Here is a 14,123-nt window from a genome sequence, read left to right on the forward strand (position 1 = left end):
GGACATGCCGCAGACTGCAGCCAGACTGGAGTGCTTGTGTTCCTGTATTTGCAGGTATGCAAATGTGATGTAAGGATGTAGAGGCAAAGCAGCACAGATGTTAAGAAACATGCTAAAGAGTAGTGAATGTAAACAACATTAATGTCAGAGTTTGCAGTTAATGTACATAAACAGTGTTTCAGGGAATAAGTGTATAAAACTATAAGTACCAGCAGTTATCTAAATTAGCAGTTATGTGAATGTGCACAATATTGAAAATGTGACAATGATAATGTGTAATATATATATATATATATATATATATATATATATATATATTGTTAACATACGTTCAGGAGTAACATGAAGCCTTATCATGTATGTCATTAAGTGCACAGATGGCTTGCAGAGTGAAGCAATGCTGAATTGAAATGTTTATGTTTCTGTATCTCCAGAGCAAAAAAACGTTTAGGGGAAACTATAATAAACTCATGCACGCCTGAAAGTGTCTTTGTATCCAAGTGTACAACACACTGTTTCTGGATCTAAAGTTTAAGAGAAAACAATCCTTGTAAGTTTCTTTCTTTATTATTTTTTCATTTGCCTCTTGAAAGGGCCACCAACCACGCACGGTCCGAGAATGCCCACTGAATACTGAATACAGCTCGGGTCACCAGTGTTCTCCTGTCACAAAGACAAAACAAAAGCTGTTTTTAAATTGTTTAAACATATTAAATATACTAAAGGTCCTTACTGTGCAGACATCAGGACTGTCACACTGCTAAAGCATGGCAATGTATTAATCGCATGCTGTGTCCTGCAAGTGACAGTGAAAGGGTTCACCAAGTGAGACAACGCCTACGTTGGGAATTTGCCAGTGGGCCCATCCCTTCAAATGGCATGTGATGATAACCTCCTTGTCTTTTGCTCAGAGATTAACAACCGGGCAGACTGTATTGATGGATATGGTCTGGTGGTGTGCTTGGGCATGGAGAGACATAGAGGTCATAGTCTATCTAAACAGCAGATGGTTTGTTGCGCCTCTTTGGGAGTATGCAAAAATAGACTGAATATACAAATCCAAGTCTGCTTATGAACACTCCCTTTAGATTTAGAGAAGTAATCTACACTCTGATTTCAAACTGATAATACATGCGAACAACGGGGTAATGTAGTGAGACAAGTCTGCTAAACAATGGCAATACTAATTATCCGGACTAAAGCTATAAAAAGCACAACAGTGCACTGAATGCAGTCTTCCTTGAAACTGCACACCAACCAATAACAGTTGACATTGAACAGCTAGCTCTTTGGCCCTTATCTTCAACCAACCCAGCGTATGAAGACTACCTGTTTTGATGAACTGATTAGAAGCTTGACTATTAACATAAAACTGCAATGTTAGGTGGCACCTGTCACCTCATTGTGGTATGTGAAGTGGCAGCTGTTGTTTGCAAGAGCTTCTGGACCAAACTATTAGTTGGATGATGAAACTAGAGCTGCATTTTAAAATTAAATGCTCCCCTGAGCTGCATATTTCCAACATCTGGAGTATACACAATCACATCAGACAAGGCAGTCATTATAAACGCTGGCCATGCATGAGTTGAAGCAGGTATGTTCACACTTTATTGGCACAGAATGGAAGACACTTGTGCTATTAAGCAGAAAAGCATCAACACATTCTTCCAGAGTAATCTGACACTGAACGTGGATCACATTTTACACATTTTCAACGTAAAAATATAATATAGGGTGAAATGCACAAGTAATCAGAGCTTTCAGTACACAGAGAAAGAAGATGGCGAAAGGGAATTGGGATTTTCCGCACATCTTGTTTTTGGAAGTATAACTCAGACAATCTGCAGTAAAAACAGTTAGAAAGTAACTTTCCCCAGAAGACAATAGAATATGATAAACATACCCAGACATGGCTTGGTTTGTTGCTGCCACAGTTTCTAACTTAAATTTACTGAAGTTATTCAGGTCTGCCTTGCTGTTGGAAAATGAATTGCAACTTTTTATTTACATATTGTAATATATCACTGAATAAATATTTTCCGCTCTTAGATTTGTATGGTATTATTCTATATCTTTTTACCAAGGGGTTTTCAAAATACTACTGCATACTACACAAAACATGGAAAAACGTATAATAATCAGAAAACTACTGAGGCAAGCGGTCTTCTGTTAAAATGTTTTTTCTTAAAGCAAACTGTTAGGAAAAACAAGAACAAAAGCAACACATCAGCTCTAAACTTTTCCCCATTAACATCACGATTTCTATGACTTGAACTATTGACTAGTTACTTGTCTGAGACTTTGCTCAGGATAGATCTCTTCATACAAACCTTGCCGCACTAAGCCACCACTTCATCTCCTACTTCTGAAGTGAACAGTAATGGTTATGACCGTGTCCAAGATCCCTTTGCACCAACTAACTGAAGAGTTTCAAGATTTAGGGCATGAGAGCAGCTGCTGGAAATATCCATGCAGGTGGTGCAAACCTAAAGAAAAGTCTCACACTGAGTTTTGGCCCAGCATACTGAACTCAGTTCTGAGTTTTTATCACTTACATATGTGAATCATCATTTATCATTCTTGAGAGACTCAACACCTTGAGCCACAAGTTCCTCTTTCTACATTGGCTACAATAAATTTCTAATAAATACAATAGAAAATGGAAAAAGACACTGGAATTTGAAAATTAACTGTATCTCAAAAATTTCATAAAAAGTGAGATAATGTAGGTAATTCTAGGTAAGCCAATTTTATTTGCAACTACAAAGAAACACATAATAATAACAATAATGGATTGCATTTATATAGCGCAATTCCACTATTCACTCACACGCACACACACTGGTGGAGGCAAGCTACAGTTGTAGCCACAGCTGCCCCATATCTTGCCATCGGCCCCTCTGGCCATCACCAGTAGGTGAAGTGTCTTGCCCAAGGACACAACGACCGAGACTGTCCAAGCCGGGGCTCGAACCGGCAACAAGACGATTTACTGACGCCCCTTCATGCGTCACAGATACATTTTATACATAGATCAGATCAACACCACAATGGCTTTTCACCCAGAAAATCATCTTCTATTTTCATGGCTGGTACTTTCCGTTCTTGTCTTAAAGTGAATTGTTCCTCTTTCTTGCCGAGACAACAAGGACGGTTCCTCTTTTACCGAGACACTTTTGCAGTTACAACCAGACATGACTAATCTCTCCTCTAAATAAATTTAACTCATGTGTGTGTGTCACGACCTCACATGCTCTTTCTCAATTCACCTGTTGCACTTCTGACCTTTTACCAGAAGCTCACTGAGACTATGTGTATGTCTTCTACTAAATAAATGTTTTAACCAAGAACCTCTACTAAAACCTTAATATAAAATGACCTGATATATAAGTGTTTTGTAAGCATGTATTGCAATTCCTTCTATGTTCTAGTTTTCCCTCAGCATGGATCATCTAGACACTCTCACTAGATGAAGCTTAAGACCATTAATGAACCTGAACATCAACTCAAATAAGCACAGATATGCATTGTGTATAAAATAGTCATAACTGCTTAAGGCCTTCTTAAAGCTATCTGTTACATTGTTAAAGCCTCGTCTTAGCCTGTTGCTCAAAATAACTTCCACTTCTGCAAAACCCTCCAAGCCTGTTTCCTGTCCTGTTACTTTTAGCCTTTCTGAAAGACACACTGTTCAACCCCTGAATGCAATATAAACTCCAGATTATATTATTAATGCAATGGTAATGATGACAATTATTTAACCATAGCAGTAAAATAATTTCCCTGCTCCACACTCCCTCTCTCGACCTCTGGCACACCAGAGGTCGCAATACATTGTGTCCTCGCTCAGACCCTCTCTAGCCGTCCTCTGGCTCAACCAGCTCCCATTCGAGAACACTCCATGTGTAAGCTTAGGTTTTCTCGGTCCCTCTCTGGTGGTTCAGCAGGCCTCGAGATCTCCAGGATCCTCGCCCCTCCTGTGGTCGCTGAGATCTTCTGCAAAGGAAACAAAACACCTTTTCCTGCCTCTCCCTAACTTATCCTTTTTGGGACTCTGTAATCAAAAGCATGATCCTAATTATCTTCTTAACTTATTGACTTGTATTTATATATATTCTTCAACGTCCTATGTGTTAACTTCATTTTAACCTCACATTTCCTATGTTATCACCTGTTTTTGGTATAGCCTTTTTATTTCATTTTGCTCATTTTAATGTAACAATACCTTCTAATTCTAATTTATCAGACTTAACCAAAATATATGCTTTCCTTCCTCTTTGGTCCTTCTTTAAGTTCAGTTAAAAGCTAAATGAATTTGAGGCCTTTTGCCTGGAATCAATACTGTCATGTGTGTTTCTGTGTAATATCTGTCTGTGTAAGCCTACATTATAACCACTTCTTCTAAAGATCAAAAAAGAAATCAAACCTGTTCTACTCCTTCAACCCTCACTAATTTTCCCTCTAAGATTTATTCACAGCTTTGAACCCTGGTATTGTATCTTCTAAACAGGATTCAGTTCTTTAATCCTTTAACCTTAACTTAAAAATAACAGTTTCAGTTTTACCATATCCAAATGATCAAAAACCCCAAAAGTCCTAAAATGATCCTAAATTATTAAACAATTAAATTAATAAACCCTAAACCCCCCTTTATCTTGATACATTTCATGTGTCAAGATACTATACAAAACTTAAAAATGCTCAGTTTTCCCCACTCATGTTCCAATCTATATCATAAAATAAACTTAAAACAGAACAATTATCAGTCATGTGTTTCTACAAGTTGTAGCCACAGCTGCCCCATATCTTGCCATCGGCCCCTCTGGCCATCACCAGTAGGTGAAGTGTCTTGCCCAAGGACACAACGACCGAGACTGTCCGAGCCGGGGCTCGAACCGGCAACAAGACGAACTGCCAACTCTTGAGCCACGATCGCCCCAAAAAGAGAACAGCCTGAAAACAAACAGCCCGAAACAAAAAAACTATCCAGTGTTAGTGTTTGATACTGTACATTTAAAGAAATAATTTTTAACAATCATATATTTTGTTTATATATTATATATTTTTCATCTGTTTGAAACAACAGTGAGGAAACCTGTACACATTTTTCACCTGATTTTCACCTGTGGCCTAATTGTTTTAGCACCCCCTCAGCGGCGCCATTTCTCCAACCCTCTTTGTGTTTTCCTAATCCTCTGCACTCACCTGGGTACCCCAAAAGGGTTGCCATCGTGTAACCTTACTGAGAATTACAGTATTTGATGTGCTTACTAAAATGCAAAGTATAACACCCTGAACCCGATTGCCCAGTATTCTCACACTTGAGAGGAAGTGCTCAGTAGAAGGTTCAAGGTTCAAGGTTCTTTATTTGTCACATGCATAGTTATACAAGTATAACACACAGTGAAATGTAGCCTGACACGCTCCTCGACATGTGCAAAAATTGGGGGGGGGGGGGTGTAGAGGAAGAACATTATATATATCTACATATAGTATATACACTGGGTGAATGTGCAGTAGTAGCAGCAAGCAGGTGAATTCTGTACATTAATATGAATAGACATGAATAGACATCTGACTATTTTAGAATGATGATGAAGAAGGATTTTTCAGCCAGGACCTCATGTTTTATAGTATGTTAGTATTTCATGACAAAATGTAAGCATGCATGCATCTGACTAAAGATAAATAAAACTTTTTGCATAATTTAGAAAAAGTATTCATTTGTATTGCTGATAGAGGTCTGACATTATGTCTCTTAAAGAATGGAATTAATCTCTGCATTAATCTGGAATTAACCTCTTAATTAATCTCTGTATATTTTTGTACACACTTTTAACATGTGTGTAAAAGAAACACATAAAAATAAATCAGGAATAAAAATATACATATATGTCTATGGTGGGAGTGTGGATTGTGGCTCAGCTGCAGGGGGGAGGGTGGAGCAGTGTGTTTGGGGTGTGGTCTTAAGGGAGGCTGACTCACAAGCCTGATCTCCAGCATCTGATCATGTCTCCTCATTTAAGTATGTCGACCAACGATCGGCTGGCCCCAGCATGTCCCTCTATGTATGGGGAAGGGAGAGGACCCCTGGTCCTTCCTGGACATCTTTCAGGCCATGGCAGAGGCGTGCCGTTGGGCTGAGGAGGAGGCGTGGACACTGAGGCTGCTCCCGCTGCTGTCAAGTGAAGCCCAGCCGGTGACTCTCAGCTTGCCCACAGCAGCGAGCAGCAGCTTTGAAGATGTCCACCAGCAGTAGTGGACCACCTGGACCTCATGGGGATCTTCACAATTATCCTGTTATTCTGGGGACAGATTGGCCAGGGTTTAATAACCTGTTGTTGCAGTGTGTGTCTGTAGTGTCTGTGCTGCACTCAGCCTTCTTGTGAGGCCTGACGCCCCCAGTAATTACCCACTACAGCAGTCTCGTCCCTGCTGCCTACTTGGAAAATGGGGGACAACCGTGGTTCAGGGAGTTGGGAAGCTCATCTTGTAACCGGAAGGTTGCCAGGTCGATCCCCAGCTTTGTCTGTCTTTGTCGTTGGCAAGACACTTCACCCACCGCCTACTGGTGATGGCCAGGGGGGCCGATGGCGCAATATGGCAGCCTCGCTTCTGTCAGTCTGCCCCAGGGCAGCAGTGGCTACAACTGTAGCTTGCCTCCACCAGTGTGTGAATGTGAGAGTGAATGAATATTGGAATTGTAAAGCGCTTTGAGGGTCTCGAAAAGCGCTATATAAATGCAATCCATTATTATTATTATTATTATTATTATTATTAAGATGTCCTTATCCACAGCGACACCTGGGCAGAGCATGTGCAGCAGGTGGCTGTGGTCCTGAAGTTCCTGAGTTAGGTGGGGCTCACGGCCAACCTGAAGAAGTGTGCAGCTGGACAGAGGGAGGTACAGTATCTGGGGTACCACTTGGGAGGTGAGCAGGTGCATCCACAGATAGATAAAACAGCAGCCATCACATCCTGCCCGCCTCCCAAAACCAAAACAGAGGTCCAATGGACAGAGCCGTCTCAGGCGGCATTCGTACAAGTTTATGCAGGGGAAGAAGGCTCTCTGCAAACTAACGCCTCGGACAGAGGGCTGGGGGCCATTTTGTCCTGGCAGGTAAGGGATGACGACCGCGCAATTGTTTACATTAGCAGGAAACTTTTTGGAGTGGGATGCAAGGTACAGCACAGTAGAAAAACAGTGCCTGGCCATCTGGTGGGCAGTCGACTCTCTCTGTTATTACCTTCTGGGCCACCTTTTCACTCTGTGGTCGTATCATGCCCCTCTGCAGAGGGATACCAACGCCCGTATCACCTGGTGGCATCTGGCTCTCCAGCCTTTTAAGTTCAAGGTGGTCCAAAGGCCAGGGGCACAGATGGTCATGGTTGATTTCATCAGGGTTTTGTGTGTGTGCGTGTATGTATGTTTTTGGGGCGGGTGTAGACCGGATGTCTCCCCAGCCTAAGCTGGGCGATGGGGTTTTGTGGCTCAGCTGCAGATAAGAGATGGAGCAGTGGATTCAGGGTGTGGTATCAGAGAAGACTGACTCACACACCTGACCGCCATCATCTGATCATGTCATCCCATTTGAGTATGTCGCTGGGACCAGAAAAGAGAACTGTGTGTGGTGTGAAGCTGGAGGAGGGTAGCTGGAAAGCTCCATTAGAAACTGATTGAAAATAAAAACAAACACTCAATGTGTAATGTGGTGTGTGTGTTTTCTATATTATCACAGTGTCAATTAAGTATTATGTTGTATTATATTTTTAGCTCTTTAGTGTAGGCTGTCAGCCCAGTGCTTACCTCAGTGTCAAGCGTTCACATCTATTTATTCTTGAGAAGAATCCGTCATGGGTCAGTGAGTCAACGAAACAGGTCCCTAGTCTGTTTAGGGCTAACACAGAGAGACAGGCAACCATTCATACTCACATTCACACTAATGGCTAGCATATGTATGTGTGTGTGTGTGTGTGTAGAGAGAGAGAGCGAGAGAGAGAGAGAGAGAGACTTTTATCATCAGACGGTGAGCACGAGAGTCCACGTAGAAATTTCTGTGTTTGACAAGTTTTTGAGACTGCAGACTTGTCCACTACAACCCATACGGAAAAGATATATATAAATCTTATAAAGTTTGTATTTGTCTTGTGTGAAACTTGTATAAGATCCCTTGAAAAATTATATAATGAAACTTGTATGTTTTGGATACTTATTAAAACAATATATGAAAGTAATGAGAAAGTGGCCACTTTCATGAGTAAATCATATAAGTTTTTACTATTTCTTTTCCATATGGGAATGTCCCAACTGTGCATGCGCCTCATGTGATGGACTTCAAACAAGTATAACTGGACTTCAAAGAATTATAACCGTAATGACTAGTTGACCATTGTGTTTCCACTTGTTCACGTCTGTGTTTGCAACAAAGTACAGACAAGGTTAAAGTTATGATGATAATCTGGACATGTAAAAGAGAACCACTACTGTCACACTGAAAACTTTAAGATCAACATACCTCATTTTAAATATTCATTTTGTTTGCAGTACAATGGATCTTTAGCAAGAACTTTAGAATAACTTTAGTGAGAACTGCAATAGCAGCTCAAATAGTGTCTGTGAATGATTACTGCTTTATTACTTACTCTTTAGTTTGTGTGTCATTAATTCCATTTGCATCCATGTCCTTGCTCTCTTCTTTTTTTAACTTTATTTTTGTTCATAGCATGATCACAAAGAGGAAATGCAAAGGTAAGAGCAAGTGACCTAGTGGGGAGATTTAAATGGATAAATGCAGGGCAGAGCTAACCAAACCCAAGTAGTGAATGCTGGTAATGGAATGTTTGAGTAATCCTGAAATACTTGTCAATGTGATAAACCACCATTTAAAATCATCTTTGCAAAACGTTTGTGAAAAATATAAAGTTTTGTCTACTTTAAACAGCAAAACAGGGTTTTAGTTTCTGTCACAAATACTTCCCTGCAACCAACAGTGCAATAAACTGTAATATAATGAGACACTTGTACCTAAAAGTGGCAATGAAAGTTCTGTAAGAAATGGCAAAGAAGATTTAGCACAGTGCAGCTTTAAAGGATGTAAGAGACCTTCAAACTATGGCAATGTTTAATGTTCCCCAAGTCACTCAACTTCTAATCTTAAGAAGTAAGCAAAGGGCATCTGCAGACTATTATCCCTTGAGTTACCTAAAGCTCACTTAATCAAAACAACTTCTAATCCTGGTGTAAGACGCTGAAGATCTGTTGAGTATTATGGCACACCTGCAGTACATAAGCTGACTTCTGATGTCAGTGGTGACAAGAGAAATCCCTACTGCATAGGCAGTGAAGACTGCATACATGACGATACTGGTATGTGAATTTACCCCAGTGTCTCTCTTTTTTTGCAAAACAGAGAGCATGTCCCCTGAGGAATGATTCTACAAAGATTGACAGCCCAGTTCCTGAAAATGAGTACTGTGCATCTGCTATTTTCTTTAATAGTTGTACTAAAGCTATGCAACCCAGGGTTCAGTTTTATGTGTCGTTTCCTTTTTTATTTCAGAAGTGCCCAATATGAACACACTGGATTTTCATGATATCAAGAGACACGCTTACTCAAAATCTTTTTAAAAAGTAAAAAACAGAAAGTGAGTCATGGACTATTGTAAAAAAATAATAATATGTGCATACTTGTGTTGACTTAAATTAATTAATGCAAGTCTGAATTAGTTTAATTCTTGGAATTTATTACGCTTTTGCTGCTCACATAGTTGATTTTTGGGATGTGGATGGAATGCCTCTATGCCACCAAAACTCCAAACTTTAGTCTACGTCCACACGTACCCGGGTATTTTTGAAAAGACAGATTTTTCTATGCGTTTGCACCTTTTGTCCACATGTAAACGGCGTTTTCAGTCACTGAAAACAGAGATTTTTAAAAACTCCTGCCAGGGTGGAGATTTCAAAAACTCAGTTTTTGCATTTACGTGTGGATGAGGAAAACTGAGAAAACGCAGCGTCAAAGGTGTGCGCCTTTTTTGACGTCACACTGTGCGCCACGTTATTATTTCAGTGTGTCACTACCTGATCCGTACCGGAAACCCGATCGGTACCCCGCATGCGCAAATCTTACATCACTTCCTCTCTTTGCCAACATTGCGACATTCAATATATTTGAATGACACGGTTAGCGCCCAGTTAGCTAATATTATTTCTCAACAGCTCTGCCTCCTTTTCGACTGATCGGGACATTTAAACAATGGATCCGTATACAAACAAATTCATGCTTTTCTCCTCAACAGAGAGCGTCCCCCGATTGAACAAAAGCTCCTTAAAATAATAAGAATGGCGCCTAATTACAGACTTAATAATACTGACTTAGTAATGTGTCAAGTAAAGATTCATCAGCCAGATTAAGTGTTTACTGACAATTGACAGTGATAGCGGACATCATCATCACTATTCCAACAATCCTCTCCTCACAGACAAGCATAAACACACCCGACTATCGCTAAATCAAATTTAACAAGCAGTTGAAATGACACTAATTCAGTTTATAATAGGGTTCATTCGCTCGGTCAGCAGGTGGCGGTATCCTCGTACACTGGAGAATAAACTGCCAGTAAACGAAACAGAAGAAGAAGAAAACATCTGCACATGTGTGGTACGGATCGGGTAGATCCGTACCGGAAACCCGATCGGTACCCCGCATGCGCAAATCTTACGTCACTTCCTCTCTTTGCCAGCATTGCAACATTCAATATATTTGAATGATACGGTTAGCGCCCAGTTAGCTCCTAGCATTTTTCAACAACTCTGCCTCCTTTTCGACTACCGGGACATTTAAACTATGGATAATCCATATACAAACAAATTCACGCTTTTTTCCTTAACAGAGAGCGTTCCCCGAACAACAGCGCCGTAAAATAAGAAGAATGATGCCTAATTACAGAGTTAATAATACAGACTTTGTAATATGTCACGTGAAGATTCAGCAGCCAGATGAAGTGTTTACTGGCAATTGACAGTGATAGCGGACATCATCACTATTCCAATCAATCCTCTCCACACAGACAAGCATAAACACACTCGACTATCACTAAATCAAATTTAACACACGTTTGTAATGACGCTAATTCAGTTTACAATAGAGTTCATTCGCTCAGTCAGCAGGTGGCAGTATCCTCGAACACTGGGGTGTAAACTGCCATTAAACGAACAGAAGAAGAAGAAAACCCCTGCACATGCGCAGTAAGGATCGTGGAGCCCTGGTCTGTCACTATCTTTTTATTTTTTTGTTTTTGTCCACATTATATTAAATGTTTCATTATCGGAAACGTTTTAAGAGATACTTATTATTCTTAACACCTTAACAGATACTCTGACCCGTAACTATCGTAAAATGCTTCGACCGGAAGTAGACACCTTTCGCGCATGCGGGGTACCGATCGGGTTTCCGGTACGGATCAGGTAGTGACAGACCCGATTTGTACGGTCCGACTTTGCACATGCGCAGTAAGGATTATGGAGTCCTGATCCGTAACTATCTTTTTATTTTTCGTTTTTGTCTTCATTATATTGAAATGTTTCATTATTGCAAAAATTTTAAGAGGTACTTATTATTCTTAACATCTTAACAGATACTCTGACCTGTAACTATCCTTTGACCGGAAGTAGAAGCCTTTCGCACAAGCGTGGTACCGATCGGGTTTCTGGTACGGATCGGGTAGTGAAATAGATTTCTACAATGGTGGACTTACGTGTGGACGGGTTTGTTTTTTTTTTAACGAAAACGGAAAATCCCTGTTTTCAAAAATACCTATGTACGTGTGGACGCCTGCAAGGCGTGATTGCAATGCCGTGCAGGTGGTGTCAATCGAACCTGCAGCAGCATCGCAAACCACACCCCGCCACACAATTATTCCGTCTTTTTCTGCATTTTGAAGAAGCAGTACCTTTACTTCCTTGACCACATTTAAGATTTCATTAACCTACAACTTGACAGCAGAGACTCAAAGAATGGAAATGAATTGAATTTTTGAGGTTGTTTTTGAGGTTTTTTGTCTAAATGTCTAATCTGTCTTTTACTGCTACAGACAAACCAAAGCAGTTAAGTGAGTCAAACATTTGAATAAGACATGAAACATAGGATGTTGCCATAAACCATATGAAAAAGACAACATTTGGGATCTTTTTTTAAAGGTTTGTAACTGACACTAATTGTAGCATTTAATTATTAACAAATACAGTGAATGAATGAATGAATAAAATTTAAATATTTTAAATTTCATGTAAAACTTTTTTTTTAATGTTTTTATTTACTTTTATACCAGTTGTCTGTTTATATATGCTTAACCTCATTGGGATTATTATTTTCCTTCTCAGAAAAGATGTTCTTGTTGTTAAGCTGTATGTATGGCCTTCCTTCTTTTTTAATGTGAAATGAATTTAACAAGGTCTGAACCCAAGCTGGGTGCAGTATTAGTTGTCAACATGATCTACATTTCTGAAATTTCAGCGGAACACAGTTGACATTAAATAGTGTCTCTACTAAAACTGTCTTCCACATAGTTTAGTTATGGAAGTGATTACAGCATTGCCATCTGTCATATCTGAGAAACATTCACAATCATGCTGCAAAACAGAAAATAGCAGACATCTTTTTAAACTGCTTATGTGATTGAATAAACTGACAGTCCCCCATAATAATTCTGCTTAGAACAGAAATTGTGCTTTTGATTATGCACGGGGAATGGTGTGTGGATTTATTTAGTTTAAGAAATGTCTTAAGAGCTTTGATCAAGCTCAAAACATATTATCCCGATTCAAGGGATAAATCGAAAATCCTATGAATTATAAGTTGCCTTTGCAATGCATTAAAAGTAGAGAAGGTCATTTACGTGTTTTATTAAATCTATGTTTTAAAACATTACAAATTAGTTAATCTAGCTATGCTGTTTGACCAGTGCTTAACAGCAACTGCTCAAATTTTGGAAAACCTATTAATCACTCTGTGTGTACAAGCATTTATTTTACTAAAAAAGAACAATCTAATTACTGCAAAAGGTTGATGATGTGTTTGGTAATAATTAGTATTAACCTTAGCTGACACAGATGTAGTGCTAAATGTATCCAAGTTTCTAGTAGGAGAAAATAAATCACAATCAAAGTGGTAAAAGGCAGGGAGTTTCAGAAGAGCTGTGTGAGCTTGACCATGCATGTGCATGTGTATTGCATTCCTGACACAAGCCAAAATTTAAAATTCTTCTGTCGCTGCATTTGTAAAGTAAGTTGGTCAAAGCTGTCTGGACTGCTATTGCACTTTTGTTCAATATCCAGAAGCAGAACATCTGGGACCAAAAACCTTATCGTAGAAGTGTAAACACAAAAGGCCTGACATATAAATAAAACTGGCATTATATTGATATTTGTATTATTGCTGACTTGTACCTGCGCAGAAGCTTGGTCAGTCACCAAATGGGGCCTATTGACCAAATTAGAAAACAAGCTTAACTGTTCTACACTTGCAATATGGAAATGTGTGTAGATTATATCCAGTCTGCTTCAGTGCTTAATGGCAAACCTCAAGACACTAGAAAGTAGTTTAATTTTAACCAAATATGAGAGTAAAACCCTCAAACAGCCACTGAGTTTTTGAGCAATCTGCACAAAGGTGTATTCTTGCCTTTAGCAAGGACACATACTGTCAGTTCAACAGATACTGGATTTTTGTTGAGCTGACAGTAACTGTCTACAACTTCAAAGCAAGTGTGTTGCCAAGGTCTTGCTGCTGCCCTCTGGCTATTAGATATACATTTCCATCTAAGTGTTATATTTGTTATATTTTGTGATCTGTTGGCCAAGCTCTTTTTCAGATCTGCTTTCATTCCCTCCTGGTTCACTGCATCATATACTTGGCTGCAGGTGACATGACAGTTAAACAACTGTTGCTTAAAACATTTAAAAAAAAAAGAAGAATTTATCAAGCTACGAAATGAATGAAATTCAACAAGACACCTTGGAGAGCCACTTAGATTGGACAGTCCAAGCTGAGCTCTTCTATGTCTAGGTGGTGTGAGGTCTGACTGTCTAGTGATAGTGCAACAAAAAACTCAATACATAAACC

This window comes from Aulonocara stuartgranti (genome assembly GCF_965226115.1).
Source record: "Aulonocara stuartgranti genome assembly, chromosome: 7".
NCBI lineage: Eukaryota > Metazoa > Chordata > Actinopteri > Cichliformes > Cichlidae > Aulonocara > Aulonocara stuartgranti.